Below are 18,634 nucleotides of genomic sequence, written 5' to 3'. Positions count from 1 at the left end.
GAAGACACATAAGAGAAACCAGGTCTAAAAACAAAGCAGGCTGGGCACGGTGGCTCATGCCTGTAATCCCAGCACTTTGGGAGGCCGAAGTGGGCGGATCACTTGAGATCAGGAGTTCGAGACCAGCCTGACCAACATGGTGAAACCCCGCCTCTGCTAAAAAAAAAAAAAAATACAAAAATTAGCCAGGTGTGGTAGCACATGCCTAGCTACTTGGGAGGCTGAGGCAGGAGAATTGCTTGGACCCAGGAGGCGGAGTCTGCAGTGAGCCAAAATTGCATCACTGCACTCTAGCCTGGGCAACAACAGCAAAACTCTTGTCTCAAAAAACAAAAACAAAAACAAAAACAACCCATAAATAAATAAATAAAAATAAAAACAAAGCAGATATAGGTTGAAAAGGGATTGCAAAATACCCTCAGGCTCCCTGGGCCCTGTGGCTCCTGCAGCTCACCTCTGTCAAATACTCACATGGTTTAACTGAGCACAACTGCACTCCACTGGGACTTTCTAAGGAAAATCAGTGGTGTGGTTAAGAGCACAGGCTCTGAAGTCAGAGGTCTGGGTTTTAATCCAGGCTGAACTTCTGTGTAGCCTTGGGCAGGCTCTCTGAGCCTCAGATGTCACTTCTGAGAAAATGGGGATAATAGTGGCATTTGCTTCATAGCCTGCTGTAAGGGATTAAATGAGGGCACATATGCCTGTACTCTAGAAATACCAGCTATCAGGAGGAGGGGAAGGAAGAGGAACCTAAAGGGAAATGCTTTTGAAGCAATACGAAGTCCTAAAACAGCTAGGACTAGTGGCAACCACCCTGGACTAGAAGTCTACAGAATTGGCTTCTAATCTCGATTCTATCTCTATGTCTGCCTCTTTATCTGTAAAATGAAATGCTGGCCCAAATTACCCTAAGATCCTTTCTACTGCTCATGCTAATATTTATTTTTATCACATATAAATGTGATTAATATATACCAGCCACTTTTTAAAGCACCTTACCTATATTAACTCTTAATCTTAAAAATAACTGATGAGGAAGTAGGTATATTATACCCATTTTACAGATGAGGCAACTGAGGCTTAGAGGTATAGTACCTTGTCCAAGGTTCCAACACTACTATGTGTTGAAGCCAGGATTCAAAGCCAGGCTGGCTGGCCCCAGAGCCCATACTTCTCAATATCTGGCGCACTTCTTCCTTCTGCTAATTCACTGTGACTGGCACACTGTCAGCACTCAAAACACTTGAATACGGCTTAACTTCCATCTCACCCACTGTAACTTAAACCCAGACCTTCTTGGCCTACCCGCAACGGAAAAAGGGAATAGCTGGTAGCCACACTTCCCAAAATAACCCTTCTTAGACTCAAAGAAAACAAATTTCCACTCCTTTTCATGTTCTCGCGTCCAGGCTAAATAACCTCAACTCATTCACGTTTCCTTCCTAAGTCTCGTAATACAAACCTTTAAAAGAGGCTACTGTTGTTCCCTGACCTTTCCCAATCTCTGAAGCTGCCTTCCAAAAGAGCCTGACTGCAGAGGGTGAGGAGGAAGCTTTGTGGCTGCTAGGCATCTACCAGTGCCCTGATTGCCATTTTTCTCCCTGTACTTTCTTTCAATGATGGCTTACTCTGAATCCTCCCATGCTGGCACTGAACTAACAACAGTGGCATGGGCAGAGCCAAAGAAAGGCTTGTTACTGCTTCAGGATGGCTATGTGTGAGTTCTGCCTGCACTTGCCGGTTCAGACTCATTACTCCTGCAGCCCTCCGAGACAGGGCAGAGGGGCAGTGAGGGTGGCTGCTCTGTTTTCTCCTTGTAGGATATAAGGTTTACTAGCTCTGCAATGACCTGAGCTGTGTATAGGGGAGAGAGAGACTGGGAGAGGGGAAGGTGAGAAAAGAGTGAAGACAGAAGGGAGCACTCTTGACTTTCCCAGAACTAGGAGCAAATCCAGTTCTCTTTGCTGCTTTTTTTTTTTTTTTTTTTTTTTTGAGATGGAGTCTTGCTCTCACGCCCACGCTGGAGTGCAATGGCACAATCTCGGCTCACTGCAACCTCCGCCTCCTGGGTTCAAGTAATTCTCCTGCCTCAGCCTCGTGAGCAGCTGGGATTACACGCATGCACCACCACGCCCGGCTAATTTTTTTGTATTTTTAGTAGAGACAGGGTTTCACCATGTTGGTCAGGCTGGTCTCGAACTCCTGACCTCTTGATCCGCCCACCTTGGCCTCCCAAAATGCTGGGATTACAGGCGTGAGCCACTGCACCTGGCCTGCTGCACTTTTAAATAAACTTAACCCATTACTGGTCCTGATGCAGGAAAACCCTTCACCTTTGCAATATATCGATGTGTTTCTTACTGTTAAAACATAAATTGTAATTATTGAGGAGAGATAACATTTAGAAAAACCTTTTATTTATTTAGAGACAGGATCTCATTTTGTTGCCCAGGTTGGCATGCAGTGATCATAGCTCCTGTAAACTCAACCTCCTGGGCTCAAGCGATCCTCTTGCCTTAGCCTCCTGAGTGGCTGGGACTATAGGTGTGTGCCACTACTCCCAACTTTTTAGATACTTTGGATCTTTAGGTCTCTCCATGAATCAAGATGTGCTTAAACTGCCTCCTCAAAGGAGAAAAATAAGGGATGTGAAAAATAGGAAACTAAAGAGTAGCCATGGTTTTTGTGTTTTTCCACTTTATCATGGTTGAGACCTACTGTGCTCCACACGCAAGCTGGGCTGTGCTGACTACAGGCACCTGTTCGCTATTCTATTGTCTTCTGCCAACCAGAACTCTGGACAGTTGGAACAAGGCTTTCTGTACTCTGCCTCAGCCAGCCCAGAGGGCAACTGTATTTAGAAGCCAAAAAAAGAAAACAACAACAAAAACATTTGCCTGAAAAGAATGTTCAATTTTGATTAGCAAAAATAATTATGACTTAATCTTCACTCAGAAACTTCTTCATTTGTAAACATAGAAAACTTCTCATGAGAACAAAGACACATTAGTTTGGGAGGGATGAAGGCTGATGAAGATGAGTGGCAAACAAATCAGAACCAGATTTGGAAAAGTTGCAGTAAAATGATTCAATGTTTATTATAGAAAAATACTTCACTACACGCAGAAAAACCTAGTGAACAGGCCTGGTTCTGTGGGTTTCTAAACACTGACGAGAAAACAGGAAATTAGTAACACAAACTTGCACTAACATAATACAAGTTTAAAACAGCTAAAACACATCTTTGCATAAAGCACATTGCTTTTTTTCTTCAATTTTTTTTTCTTCTTTTTAAAAGAAGAAGCGCCATTTAAAAGAAATCCCAGCACTTTGGGAGGCTGAGGTGGGAGGATCCCTTGAGCCCAGGAGTTTGAGACCAGCCTGGGCAACATAGTGAGACCCCCATTTCTTTCTTTTTTTTTTTTTTGTGAGATGGAGTCTCCCGGGTTCAAGCAATTCTCCTGCCTCAGCCTCCTGAGTAGCTGGGATTACAGGCATGCACCACCATGCCCATCTGATTTTTGTATTTTTAGTAGAGATGGGGTTTCACCATGTTAGTCAGGCTGGTCTTGAACTCCTGACCTCATGATCTGCCTGCGTTGGCCTCCCAACGTACTGGGATTATAGGTGCGAGCCATTGTGCCTGGCCCTGACTTGGGCTTTAAAAATCAATGTCTGGCCAGGTGCGGTGGCTCACGCCTATAACCCCAGCACACTGGGAGGCTGAGGCAGGCAGATCATTAGAGGTCAGGAGTTCGAGATCAGCCTGGCCAACATGGCGAAACCCCATCTCTACTAAAAATACAAAAATTAGCCAGGTGTGGTGATGCACGCCTGCAATCCCAGCTACTCAGGAGGCTGAGGCAAGATAATCGCTTGAACCTGGGAGGTGGAGGTGGCAGTGAGCTGAGATCACACCACTGCACTCCAGAGTGCACTGGGCAACAGAGTGAGACTCTTTTTTTTTTTTTTTTTTTCTGAGACAGAGTCTCACTCTGTTGCCCAGGCTAGAGTGCAGTGGTGCGAGCTCAGCTCATTGCAACCTCCACTTCCTGGGTTCAAGCGATTCTCCTGCCCCAGCCTCCAGAGTAGCTGGGATTACAGGTGCGCGCCACCAGGCCCGGCTAATGTTTTTATATTTTTAGTACAGACGGGGTTTCGCCATGTTGGCCTGGCTGGTCTCGAACGCCTGACCTCAAGTGATCCGCCTACCTTAGCCTCCCAAAGTGCTGGGATTACAGGCATGAGCCACCATGCCCAGCCGAGACACTGTCTTAAAAAAATCAATGTGAGGCTGAGGTCAGGTGCAGACACCGTCTCTACAAAAATAATTGCCAGGCATGGTGGCACATGGCTGTAGTCCCAGCTACTCGGGGGCTGAAGTGGGAGGAACATTCAAGCCCAGGAAGTTGAGGCTTTGGAGAGCCATGATTGTGCCACTGCACTTCAACCTGTGTGACAAAGCAAGACCCTTTCTCAAAAGAAAATGAAAAACATCGATCTACTTCTTTTCTAATTCATGCTGGCATAAACACCAAGGTGGAGAACTGCCTTAAGAAGTTTTCTTCCTTTAACTATCAGAAGTCCAACTACCTCTTGGATATATATATATGTGCATATATATACATACATACACACACACACACACACACACACACACACACATACAGAAACAGGGTCTTGCTCTGTCACCCACACTACAAGTGCAACGGCATGATCATAGCTCACTGCAACCTTGAACTCCTAGACTAAAGTAATCTTCTTGCCTGAGCCTCTCAAATATCTGGGACTACAGGTGTGCACTACCAAGCCTGGCTAATTTATTTATTTATTTACTTACATCTATCTCTATTTACTTATTTTTGTAGAGATGGGGTCTTGCTATGTTGCCCAGACTGGTCTTGAACTCCTGGCCTCAAGTGATCGTCTCACCTCAGCCTCCCGAAGTGCTGAGATTAACAAGTATGAGCCACCTTGCCTGGTGGATATATTTTTAATGCAGTAGTCTTCAAACTGTTTTTGTTGTTGTTGTTGCTTTGAGAAAGGGTCTCGCTCTGCTGTCCAGGCTGGAGTGCAGTGGCATGATCATAGCCCACTGCAGCCTTGATCTCCTGGGCTCAAACGATCCTCCCACCTCAGCCTCCCGAGCAGGTGGAACTACAGGTGTGTGCCACCATGCCTGGCTAATTTTTCTTTTTTTAAATTTTTAAATTTTTGTAGAGATGAGGTCTTATTATGTTGCCCAGGCTGGTCTCGATCTCCCAGGATCAAGTGATCCTCCCACCTTAGCCTCAACAAAGTGCTGGAATTATAGGCATCAGCCACTGTGCCTGGCTGTATTCTTCAAACTGGGATGTGCCGTGTTTTGTTTGTCTTGTGGAATAGTGTCACAGTGGGACCCCATGATTCAGTATCCTATGTTGATCTTCAGGGAATCTGCTATATATTTTTTTTTCTTTTTTTTTTTTTGAGACGGAGTCTCACTCTGTCGCCCAGGCTGGAGTGCAGTGGTGCAATCTCAGCTCACTGCAACCTCCACCTCCAGGGTTCAAGTGATTCTCCTGCCTCAGCCTCCCAAGTAGCTGAGACTACAGACATGAGCCATCACCCCCGGGAAATTTTTTGTATTTTTAGTAGAGACGGGGTTTGGCCATACTGGCCAGGCTGATCTCTAACTCCTGACCTCAGGTGATCTGCCCGCCTTGGCCTCCCAAAGTATTGGGATTATAGGCGTGAGCCACTGTGCAGCAGAATCTGCTATATTCTTAACTCGAAGCAATGTCCATGAGGCTGTGGAGAAACAGGCACAGTCATACATTGCTGGTGGTGGGAGAACATATTGGCACAATCTCTATGGAGGAGAGTTTGACAATATCAACCAAAATTACAAATGTACATATTATCTGACCCAGCAATTTCACATCTAGTCTACAGGTAGATGGACATGCGTGAAAATGGCACATGTCCAAGGTTATCTATGGCATCTCTGCATGTAATAAAAGCAAAAACTTAGAAACAGCATAAATGTCCATCAATATCAAACTTCCATACTATGTAGACATAAATGAGGAAGCTCCTTACATATTGACATGGCAAGATCTCCAAAACATAGTGAAAAAAATGGCTAGGTATAAAACAGTGCCACTTATTTATTTATGAGACGAAGTCTTGCTCTGTCGCCTAGGCAGGAGTGCAGTGGTGTAATCTTGGCTCACTGCAACCTCTGCCTCCCGGGTTCAACAGTGCTTTTTATGTAATGTCATTGGCATTAAAAAATCTGTGGGCTGGGCGCGGTGGCTCACACCTGTAATCCCAGCACTTTGGGAGGCTGAAGCAGTCGGATCACCAGGTCAAGAGATCTAGACCATCCTGGCCAACATGGTGAAACCCGTCTCTACTAAAAATACAAAAAATTAGCTGGGCATGGCGGCACACACCTGTAGTCCCAGCTACTCAGGAGGTAGAGGCAGGAGAATCGCTTGAATCCAGGAGGTGGCTGCAGTGAGCCGAGATTGCGCCACTGCACTCCAGCCTGGTGACAGGGCGAGACTCCATCTCAAACAAACAAACAAAATCTGTGGAAGGATAGTCAAGAAATTATTAAAATTACTAACCAGGGTTGCCTGTGGAGGGATGACTGAGTGGTGATGACGATGGAAAGGCGACTTTTCAGGGAATATCTTTTATACTCCACGAAAAACAAATGGCTGGGTGCGGTGGCTCACGCCTATAATCAGCACTTTGGGAGGCCAAGGCGGGCGGATCACAAGGTCAGGAGTTTGAGACCAGCCTGGCCAACATAGTGAAACCCCATCTCTACTAAAAATACAAAAATTAGCTGGGCATGGTGGCACGTGCCTGTAGGCCCAGCTACTTGGGAGGCTGAGGCTGGAGAATCACTTGAACCCAGGAGGCAGAGGTTGCTGTGAGCCAAGATTGCACCACTGCATTCCAGCTTGGGCGACAGAGCAAGACTTGGTCTCAATAAAAAAATAAAAATAAAAAAAGCCTTGAGAATGTGTTACCTATGCAACATAAATAAAAAATTAAAAATAGAAAGTCTAAATGCATGCTTTGTACTCCCTTTGTTGGTTACAGGAATATCTATGATTCTCCATGCATGAGGAATGGAGAGTCCAGTGCTGATATGATGGATTCCATGTTACTGATCTACAGCAAAAGCACATCCGAAAACTGAGCTTCGTGATTCATGGAGGCCATTCTATAACATCATATGGAAAGCTGATCAGCTGAGCATGAGGCAACAGCAAGTCTATACAGGACCTGAGGACATGGTGGCTTCAACATGTGTGTCCCCAGCCTGGTCACAAGGACGAAGTGGTGGCCTAAGCAGGGTCTACCTTTCCCCTTCATTGCTCCATATGGCCACAGGACAGTATTCCCTGGGTTGAGAAGATGATCTCAGAGAAGGAACTCTGGTCTTAGGCACCCCTGCCAAATCCCCAACATCAAAGCCTCAGGTCAGTTCTACAACCTCAAAGAGCTCCCAGTTCCTTGGTTCTTATCTTAACTGTATGGGTCTCATGCTTTATCAACCATCCAAAAGTAGCAGGAACTCCCAACAAATGAAGTGATGAAGTGAGATAGTACCAGGCTAACAAGTTGTATCTGGCCTTCTTAGGGATGAACTATTCACCAGACGGCCAGCTCTAAGGGAGTGTCAAATAGAGGCACTAGAAAAGAGGCACTCTGGCTTCCAGGTAATGACAGTATAATGAGCCTGAGACCCCGAATGACCTGTCCAACATCACAAATCCTTCTGATTCTGAACTGGAAGAGAGGAGCCTGAGTACGCCTCATACTTTTTTTTTTTTTTTTTTTTTTTGAGACAGAGTCTCGCTCTGTCGCCCAGGCTGGAGTGCAATGGCATGATCTTAGCTCACCACAACCTCCGCCTCCCAGATTCAAGCTATTTTCCTGCCTCAGCCTCCCCAGCGGCTGGGACTACAGGCGCCTGCCACCATGCCCGGCAAATTTTTGTATTTTTAGTAGAGATGGGGTTTTACCATGTTTGCCAGGCTGGTCTCGAACTCCTGACCTCAGGTGAACCGCCCGCCTCAGCCTCCCAAAGTGCTGGGATTACAGACATGAGCCACCACACCCGGCTGGCCTCATACTTTTGCCAGCAAAAGAGACAATTGCATAGGATTTGTGAGACCATCACATTTCTATATATTGACTGATAGCTGCCAGGGTAAAAGGCATTTGAAGTTTGTTGGCAGCTTTAGGAAACAGCACTCAAAACAGGTTAGGGCCATCTGTTAAAGACAATAGCTTCAGCTGCACTTGGATTTGTATTGCAGGTGTTTTTTTTTTTTCTCTCTCTCTCTTTTTGAGATGAAGTCTTGTTCTATAGCCCAGGCTGGAGAGCAATGGTGCGATCTTGGCTCACTGCAACCTCCGCCTCCTGGGTCCTGGCTCAAGCAATTCTCCTGCACGCCACCATGCCCAGCTAATTTTTGTATTTTTAGTAGAGATGGGGTTTCACCATGTTGGCCAGGCTGGTCTTGAATTCCTGACTTCGTGATCTGCCCATCTCAGCCTCCCAAAGTGCTGGGATTACAGGTGTGAGCCACTACGCCCGGCCAGGTTTCGTTTTTTTTTTTTGTTTTTTCTTTTTTCACTCTCCAGGACAAAATTTCCCCATTCCATTAAGTGGTAGATGTTGACTATGTCTCCTCTAAACTAATTTTGTGGGTGACTAATTTTGTCAATTAGGATGAGCTATATCTTATACTCTTATCTGGTCAAAGAGACTCTCCTCACGATATAAACGTAGACATCTAAATGACACAAGAATAAACACAGCCACAGGGACAGTTTCCAGATGCAGTTAAAGGGTTACACTGCCACGGAGTGTGTTTTCCTTAACACCTGACTCTTTTAGGGGAAAATAACATTCTTACTTTCTGTTACAGTGATTATAATTTAAGTTCCTGGAGAGCATGCCTTTCAGCCTAATTAGCACCTAACAAAGAATGTGCCCACAGATACCAAATGATTAATACTATTAGGTTACATAGCTAACTGAGCTCTTTAGCTCAGATTTGAATCCTGATTCAGTTCTGCTTATTGTAAATTATCTAAGTTGAACTCCTGAGACCAGATTTGAAACTCTTCATCTACCACAGAACTGTGAGCTTCTAAGAGAAGCTCCTGGCAAGGAAGTAAATGTTGAACGAAAGAATGGAGGAGGGAAGGAACTGAAGCCCCCACCACTCCAACCCTTCCCAACCACTCCCAACTCTTCCCTAGTCCAGCTAAGTGGATGACTTTTCCCTCATCGGGATTACCATCTTGCCTCATCTTTGACATGCACGTTCACTGTTTCCACGGAAACCCAGATCAGGAACAAGCTTTCCCTGGCTAATGTCACACTCCAGCCCCATGTTTCGTCTGCACTTGGCAGTGAAGCCACAACAGGGGGTTGTCTGCGGTGCTCCCTGAGGGCACAGATTCGTCTTCTCCATCATCATATCCTCATGTGACATAGTGCCCACCACATGGCAGGCACTCACTGGGTATTACTTCAGCGAATGAAGGAAGAAATCTTATTGCCAATACCACTACCTGGTGTAGAACTCAGCAGTTTCCAAAATGCTCTCAGATACACATATATTATCATGTTTATTCTACTTAGTTCATCAACTCCCACAATAGGAGGGGCTGAGAAGACAACTCATTCCTAGTCTAAAGTGGTTATTTTGGCTGGGTGTGGTGACTCATGCCTGTAATCCCAGCACCTTGGGAGACCGAGGCAGGTGGAGGCTTGAGCCCAGGAGTTCAGGACCAGCCTGGGCAGCATGGTGAAACCCTCTCTACCAAAAATACAAACATTAGCCAGGCGTGGTGGTGCCCATCTCTGTAGTCCCAGCTACTCAGGAGGCTGACATGGGAGGACTGATTGAGCTGGAGAGGTCACTGCTGCAGTGAGCCTCCATGATTGCGCCACTGCACTCCAGCCTGGGTGACAGAACAAGACCTTGTCAAAGAAACAGATAAGGGGCCGGATGCAGTGGCTCAAGCCTGTAATCCCAGCACTTTGGGAGGCCAAGGCGGGCGGATCACAAAGTCAGGAGATAGAGACCATCCTGGTTAACACGGTGAAACCCCGTCTCTACTAAAAATACAAAAATTAGCCGGGCGCGGTGGTGGGCGCCTGTAGTCCCAGCTACTCGGGAGGCTGAGGCAGGAGAATGGCGTGAACTCGGGAGGCAGGGCTTGCAGTGAGCCGAGATGGCGCCACTGCACTTCAGCCTGGGTGACGAGCGAGACTCCGTCTCAAAAAAAAAAAAAAAAAGAAATAGACAATAAAATAAAATAAAGCAGTCATTTTGCAGATGAAGAGACAGAGGCCTGCATTGCCAGAGGAGTCCCAAAGGATCACATAGCTACCTGGTAGCAGAGCAGGGCCTAACACCTGACCACCAGTGTTCTTCCCATACTCCGCTGTCTCTTGCCAGGTGATGGTGTTCTTTTATTTCCTGAGAGTAGACATTTCCTAGGCTCCAAAAGACTTGAATATCCAGCTGCTTACTCAACATCTCGACTTTGATATCCAAAAAACACTTCGAACTTGACATGTTCAAGAGTGAATTCCTTATCTCCTCCTTCTAACAACCTGCCCTCCTTCCAGGCTCCCCAATTTCAGTAGATGGGAATTCTACCATTTTGTTACTCAGGCCAAAAATGTGGGAGCCAGGCAGATCACGAGTTCAGGAGTTTGAGACCAGCCTGGCAAATATGGTGAAACCCCATCTCTACTAAAAATACAAAAATTAGCCGGGTGCGCTGGCATGCACCTGTAGTCCCAGCTACTCACGAGGCTGAGGCAGAAGAATCACTTGAACCCAGGAGGCGGAGGTTGCAGTGAGCCGAGATCATGCCACTGCACTCCACCGTGGGCGACAGAGCGAGACTGTCTTGAAAAAAAAAAAAAATTGTAGCCACCCTCAACTGCTATTTCTTTTATATATCACATCCAGTCCATCAGCAAATCCTGTTGGCTCCTTTCCAAATATATCCAGAAGCCAACCACTTCTCACCTTTCCATTGCTTCACCTTGGGTTCAAGCCACCAACTTCTCTTTAGACTATTGTAGTAGCCTCCTAACCAGTTTCTCTCCTTCCATTTTTGCCCCGTTATAGCTTATTCTCAACACAGCAGCCAGAATGACCTTTTCAATATGTCAGGCCATGTTATTTATCTGCCTAGAATTCTCTAATGGCTACCATCTCACTCACAACTCACACTAAAAGCCAGTGGCCTGTGTGATCTGCCCCCAATTCACCCCCACCGCAACATCTGCCATTTCTTCTCTCACTAATATACTGCAGCCGTATCGGCTGGCTTCCTCATGTTTCTTGAATATATAGGGCACATTCCTGCCTCAGGGCCTTTGTGTTTGCTGTTCTTCCTGATTGGAATAAACTTCCCCTAGATGTATGCTTGACTTACCCCCTAACTTCCTTCAGGTCTTTGCTCAAATGTTACCTTTTTAGTGGGAACCTCTTCAACTACCCTATTTAAAATTTTAACACCCAGAATCCTGGCACTTTCTTCTTCTTCTTTTCTTTTTTTTTTTTGAGACAGAGTCTCGCTCTGTCACCCAGGCTGGAGTGCAGCAGCGTGATCTCAGCTCACTGCAACCTCTGCCTCCTGGGTTGAAGTGATTCTTGTGCCTCAGCCTCCCGAGTAGCTGGGATTACAGGTGCCTGCCACCACGCCTGGCTAATTTTTGTATTTTTAGTAGAGCTGGGGTTTCGCCATGTTGGCCAGGCTGGTCTCAAACTCCTGGCCTCATGTTATCTACCCAACCCAGCCTCCCAAAGTGCTGAGATTACAGGTGTGTGCCACTGCACCTGGCCTACTCCTGGCATTTTCTATCTCCCTTCTCTGCTTAATTTTCTCAATATATATTTTACTTATTTGTTTATTGTCTGTCTCTACCCTGTCCATTCCTCAAACAGTGAGCTCACTGCTCTATTCCCAGTACCTAGAAAAGTACCTGGCACACAGCAGATATTCACCAAATATTTGTGGGATGAATGAATCAGTGAATGAATGAATATATATACCTTTAGGATCTCCCAGTAACCTGAAAGCTTTAGGCAAGAAGGGGAAGACCCTAGTAGAGCTCTGGTCTCTCTCTAGCCCTCAGTCCCTCTTTCCTCCTTACTGCCTCACCCTCTTCTCAGGTCCAGTCCAGCCCTATTCCACCAGAAACCACACCTAAGCTGAGAAGCAGTGCAACAGGTGCTTGATGCCAGGATGTTACAATTCCCAGGCCACTAGGTACAGAATTCTGAAGGGTGCTAATTTTTAAATTTAGCATCCTGATATCTCACAAACAGAAGAGGTCAGAGAAAGGTTAGGACTAAATATACTACTTAACCTAGATAACAGTACTGATTCAGAAACAGTAGCTCATTTGCTCTGAGGTGTTTTCCAAGGAACAGTGCTAAATTTGCACTTGTTCAACTAGCTGCCCCTGCCTTTAATCTTTTTATAATGGATTTCCAACATACACAAAAATGGAAAGAATGGTATAATGAACCTCTTGAACCCATTATCCAACTTCAAAAATTACCAACATTTTGCCTCCTTGGTTTCCTCTGTTCCTTAATCGTCTCTGCAACCCACACTAAATATTTCAAACTAGCTGTTTTCTTGAGAACAGATTTATATAAGACAGCCCCTGATGCTGTTACCACTGTATTCGAGCAACTGCGTCAAACAACCTATCTTACCAGAAATACAGTAGAAAAAAAAAGAAAAGCACTTACATCCATTCCCCCACCTGAGCAAAAAAGGAAGTGTCTAAATTACCGACGTTTAAATCAAGGGACATGCCCATTATCATGTCTGGAGAACTTTGGGGAGGGGTGTTGTGTCCACAAAATGAATGTAGACATGAACTGCTTTTACTTGTGTACACCTGATGCAGAATTTCTGAGTGAGTTAATTTAATCCAACAGGTATTTACTGACTACCTGCTAAATGTGAGGGAAGAGATGAAGACAGAAGATAAAGAAAACCAGCCAGGTGCAGCGGCTCATGCCTGTAATCCTAGCACTTTGGGAGGCTGAGGCGAGTGGATCACCTGAGGTCAGGAGTTAGAGATCAGTCTGGCCAACATGGTGAAACCCAGTCTCTACTAAAAATACAAAAATTAGCTGGGCATGGTTGCAGGCGCCTGTAACACCAGCTACTTGGGAGGCTGAGGTGTGAGAATCACTTGAACTCAGGAGGAGGAGGTTGCAGTGAGCCAAGACTGCACCACTGCACTCCAGCCTGGGTGACAGAGTAAGACTCCATCTCGAAAAGAAAAGAAAAAAGAAAACCTAGTCTCTGTTCTCACAGAGCTCACAGAGTGGGGGTGAGAAAAGTATACAAATAACTCAAATACAAGGCAGAATAAGTTCTGTGCCCTAAGTAAACAAATCTAAGGCAAGAACTCCTTTTTAAAATCCACCCACAGCAGTTGTAGAACCCAGGGTATACCCTTTCCTCAACTCTAGTTTTAGTTTCTGCTGTATTTATTGTTGCACAGCCAATAAGTACATTATAAGAGACCTGGGAATTTGGTGACCCACAGAATAGACTTTTGGATGTGGATCTTTGATGTCACATTTTGCTACTGACTCTTCAGACTTCAGTGGGTGGGGATTATCAAGTTTTCCCAGGGCTTGAAAAAAATGGGGCTAATTCAGTGCCTGCAGAAGCTGACACCCAAAGCATTCTACTCTGAGGGCATATACAGCAAGCAGCTTCATAACAGGATAGGATAGTGGGAGGGTGTCCAGGAGACACAGCTAGATTGATTCTGAAGGACTTCAAAGGGCTCTCTCCCTGCCCTCTAAAAAACCAAGATCCTTTGGTGATCTATTATCAGAAGTCATCAGAAGTTCCCAGAGAAGAGTGTAGTTCTCTGGATAAACCGAAGAGACTGATGAAGTTTGGTGGGACAGTGCAGCGTATGAAGGAAGCAGAGCTGAAAGCAGCAGGGGCATACGCATGGCCCTGGAGATAGACGCACAAGAGAGTGGAGGAAGAAAGGAGCAGACCTGAGATGGAAGGGAGATTTATATCGTAATCAGTTATCAAGATTGGTGAGGTGAGGATGGCTGAGGGGACAAATAAGAGGAAGGCAGGAAGAGGAAGGCCCTGTGGAAGGGTGAAAGACAATCCGGGTTTGAAAAGGTGAGGGAGGAATCTGAGAGGCAGGATCTCACAGGATACTGGGCAAGGGTATGAGAGGAGAGGCCTTAGAATGGGAGGGTGTGCAAGTTATACAGGATTGGTTCATGCTGGGATGGAAGGAGCTGATTCCATTGAAGCTAGTCACATCAAGAGGTCACTAAATGAAGGACAAATTATATGAAGGTTTCAGGTCACAGAATGTGGCTGAGGATGGCAGAAGGTGGGGTGGTGGGAGTAGAACACTGAGACTAAAAAATAGGATGAAAGACAACTGGGCTAGATGGTTTTAGAGCATACAGACATGTGGATTCCTGGGGCTAAGGGACTTAACAAGATGAAAGGATTTGGGGTAAAGTGCCAGTGAGGTGGGAGACACTGTATGGTGAGTGAGTTCACAGGGAAAGGGCTGGAAGCGTCAAAGATTCATAGAACAAGAGATATTTGGGCAAAGGATGAAGAGAGAAGTTGACTGGGTTCAAGACACTACTCCAAAATATGGCAACTTGAGAAAATGGCAGTAGGAAGGTCACTCTCACTTTCTCTGAGGCTCTTCTCCCCTGAAGCAGATCACAAAACCTAGGAAGGATTTTTCTGACTTTCCCCTGAAGCAGGTCATAATACCCTCATAAAGAGGTGCCCTCCCTATACTCAGAGGAAAGAAGCACCCTTATCTGTGAAGACACAGGGACACAGAGAAGAGTCTGAACAAACAGGCCTTGCTAAGTTTCTCCCAGTTTATTGCTATTTGATATTACCCTTTTTGTATTTTTCCACAACTATCCACTCTTCATCAGATCTAGTATAAAAATATACAAGTTTAATCATTTCTTTAGGTCTTCATTTCCTTATGAAGGCTCCTGTCACATTAAACTTACATTAAATAAATGTATATAATCTTCTCTTATTAAATCTGTTGTTATAGGGGCCTAAGCCATGAACCTAAGAAGATATTTTCCCTCCCCTACAAGGTGCAGGGGCTTCAGGGGATATGAGATCAAAAGTCATGAACAGCAGGATGAGAAAGTCACCAAGTTACATGGCAAAGGGTAATAGAAACCTTGGGGGTCAGGGCCAGTCTTGGTGGCTCACGCCTATAATCTCAACTACTTGAGAGGCTAAGGTGGGAGATCTCTTGAGGCTAGGAGCTCAAGAACAGAAACCTTAGGGATCAAGGAACGAGCTGATGTTGGATTTAGGAATTACTAGAAAATAAGGAATAAGGAGCTGAGGTTCAGTAAGTCTGGGGGAAAGACAGGCAATGGAGTAGGGTTTTGTTTTGTTTTTTTAAACTGTGGGTTCAAATCTTAGCTCTGATACTTAGCTGTGAGAGTTTCTGGTTCATTTCTCTGAAACCAACCAAACAAACAAACAAAAATATGGGAAGGGAAAATGGTGGATATAATAATAATTAACTCTTGGGGCTGTTGAGACGTAAATTTAACTTATATATCCAGAGCTTGGCACACAGTAGGTATTCAGCAAGCCAATCGTTATTGAGGCAAAATCAGGGTAAGAACCAGAGAAGTGAGGCTACAGCAGAGATGAGAAGATAGGGATTCCAAGATGTCAGTAGTAGCAACATAATGCAAGGTATGGGCCACATGTTCAGTCTGTTAAATCCCTAGCACTCAGGACAGAGTAAGATCCATAGCAGCTTCTCATTTCTAACAACAGCTTATACTAAGGGTTCCCATGAGCCAGGCATGGTGCCCGGTGCTTTACATATGTTATGTCAGGCACTACTATTTTCTCCCTTAGCAGAGGTGGAGACTGAAGATAAGACAGGCTAAATAATATACCAAAAGTCCCATAGCTGAAGGGCCAGAATCAGACTGGAACCTAGGTTTGTTATGAACTCAATGCCCCCAAATGAAACACTCTGCTATACTGCTTTGCAAACATGTTAACTGATGGGGCCTGATCAAGGGAAATGGGTATGCACTATGAAGAGTGAAGAGGGTGATCCGGGAATGAGGGAGTAAGGTTCATGATGCAAGCAGATCCTGGGATGAGGTTACAAGAGGAAATTTCCAGGGTGGGGTACAAAAATGATTGCAAAAAATTATTATCTTGACTGAGAACTGCATAATTTCACAATTTCACAGACGGAAGGAAACTCAAAGATCATCTAACCCAACCTCATCACAGTCATGATGAGAAACTGAGGTCCAGACTGAGGAGGGGACTTCTCCCAGGTCCCTAAAGCACAGCAGTGACAGAGCTGGGACCACACACTGGATTGACTGGATTCTGGATTGATCCAGAATTCTCTGATGGCTCCAATTATTACTACTTCATATTAATCTCCATATCCTCCTTAGCACCAGAAAGGTGCTGGACGCTTGTAAGTCATGTGCTGATTGACACTGAAGGGCTGGGATCGCAGAGAGAGATGCCAGTGGGGGTGATTTTAGGATAAAGGCAGACGTGGAACGAAGGTCATAGGGCTACAGGATAAAGATACTGAGGGTTGTGTACAAGGTGAGTGCGTGGAAAACTATTGGAGTAGGGCTTAGGAGTCGCCAGCAGAGTTTTGAGGGGAGTCACCGAGTTTGTGGGGAACACAAGGTAGAATCGGGGGGGTTACTGGGCCAGGAGGGTTACCCAGGTTTGGGGGTCACTAAGGAGGAGTGTGGGGATCTCAGGGTCATGTGAGTCACCGGATTAAAACTGAGGGAGTCACTGGTTGGTGGGTCTCTGAGAAGTGCTGGGGAAATTCCTGGGTTAGCAGCCAATGAATAATAACCAACGGTTACCTGGTGAGGTCTTGGGGTCAGTGGGTGGGATGTGGGGTCACAAGGGTGGAGGCGGGCGCCGTCACGGGGTGGGGTTTGGGAGTCACGGGGGAGGAGCCGCAAGGCGGAAAAGAGGGGCAGGGACCCTGGGTGGGGGAGGGGGCCCGGCCGCGGTCCAGCGGCCAGGGCGCCCTGCTAGGGCCGGAGGGAGGTGGGCACGCCGGGCTCGGGACCTTCCCGGGGTCCTGCGCCCGCCCGGTCTCCCGCCCTGGGCATGGTTGGCCCACTCTTCCCGCAGCCACCAACCTGACAGCCCCCGAGGGCGACTCCGCCGACAGACCGCCATGCACCGGGCCCCGCCACCAGCGCCGGCCCCACAACCCGCCTGCGCCATAGCCCGCCCGCCCGCGCGCAGCTTGCCTCGCGCGATATCCAGGTTCCAGGGCCGCCGCACTTTCCTTTCCTCTTGGCGCGCCTCTACCGGGCCCCGGAACCCGTATAGAAAATACCGGGCACGGTCCACCCCGCCCCCCGCTTCGCCGCGGCAGCCATCCGACTTATCCTGGTTCCGGGGCTCCTGGAGCCCAGGCGGCCGGGATCTGAACCGAGCTCCTCGGAGCCCCGCCCCCACCAAGGCCGGGGTGACGCATGGCCCGCGAGGCTGAGCGCCCAGGGAAGGCGTGCTGACGTCACGACGCCCGGGTCAGGGCCTGGGCGCGGCTCGGAGCCGGGTCGTCGCTATAGCAATCGGGAACCGCTACCTGTCCATTCCAAGGATTCGGTCCAGCAGAAGCGTGAGGAGGTGGCGGAGGCCCCGAGGGCTTTGCGTCATCACTTCTGCGGCCTGCGGGCGAGAAGGTGCGCTTCGGGAGTAGCGCGGGAGGACAGAAGGCGCAGGTTGTGAGGGACGCAGGCCCTGGGGCTTCGGTCTCTGTCCTCCGAGCTCAGAGCCTCCAGGCTTCTTCCCGGCCGCGCGCTCAGCATTCACTGTCTTACGGTCCCGAAGCGCTTTAAGGTGCGCAGTCCGCAGGCCTTGCCTACTGATCTTCGAGCCACCCCTTGAAGGAAGCAGTTGCAGGTATTAAGAGCTCCTTATTGAAAAGGACGATGTAGAGGGGCGGTGAGGGACTCGCCTCCGCAGGGAGGGCGCCCTGGCGGTCCTCTCAGGTTATCTCTCATTCCCGCGTCAGCTCCACCGTCAGGCTCGAAATCGGCTACTCCCTTTTGTAGGCTTGCTTTGGGTTGAACATAAAAACCAAGCCCCTTTACTATTTCCCTGCTGGGAGGGGCTGCGATTGGGAAATTTTCAGAAACCTGAGAGAAAATTAAAAGGGAGCGAGCTTTCGGTAAAAAATCAAATTAAAAAGGAGGGGCGTTAGAGAAGAAACTGGTAAAGATTGCCTTTTAGGAGAGGAACTGGGTGGCTGGAAGAATGAGGTGAGAAACTTTCCCCTCTCTATCCTTTCAGACTTTAACTGGTTTCTTTTGTATCTTCCCCGCCCCGAAAACAATTTAACTTAATAAGAATAATTTTTAAAGGACGTAAACTAGACACAGTTACAAAGTACGGGGTTTGGGGCTTGTGGTAGCTAAAGGTGTCTTTGGGGACGCGGGCATCCTTTTCCTCTCCTGCCTGAAGAGCTTAACTAGAAAGCCCCCCTTTCAGTCTTAGACAT

General features: G+C 46.9%; 1 protein-coding gene across 7 annotated transcripts in view; it reads right to left on the bottom strand.

Annotated features, from left to right (window-relative positions):
* ZNF76 (zinc finger protein 76) overlaps positions 1–17,640 on the bottom strand; it is a 36,463-nt gene extending 18,823 nt beyond the window's left edge. For 3 of the 7 annotated variants that reach the window (XM_003808531.5, XM_034961908.3, XM_055113497.2), the window contains exon 1: positions 17,265–17,403. The gene's annotated coding sequence lies outside the window, so the exon portion shown is untranslated. Of the gene's footprint in view, positions 1–17,264 lie in introns of all 7 variants that reach the window. The other 4 variants (XM_008960596.4, XM_055113496.2, XM_003808530.5 and 1 more) reach the window with 4 other exon arrangements.
* Between the last annotated feature and the right edge of the window lie 994 nt (positions 17,641–18,634).

This window comes from Pan paniscus, chromosome 5, assembly GCF_029289425.2.
Source record: "Pan paniscus chromosome 5, NHGRI_mPanPan1-v2.0_pri, whole genome shotgun sequence".
Lineage (NCBI taxonomy): Eukaryota > Metazoa > Chordata > Mammalia > Primates > Hominidae > Pan > Pan paniscus.
The sequence above is the reverse complement of the archived record's forward strand: the minus strand, read 5'-3'. Positions and strand labels throughout refer to the sequence as shown.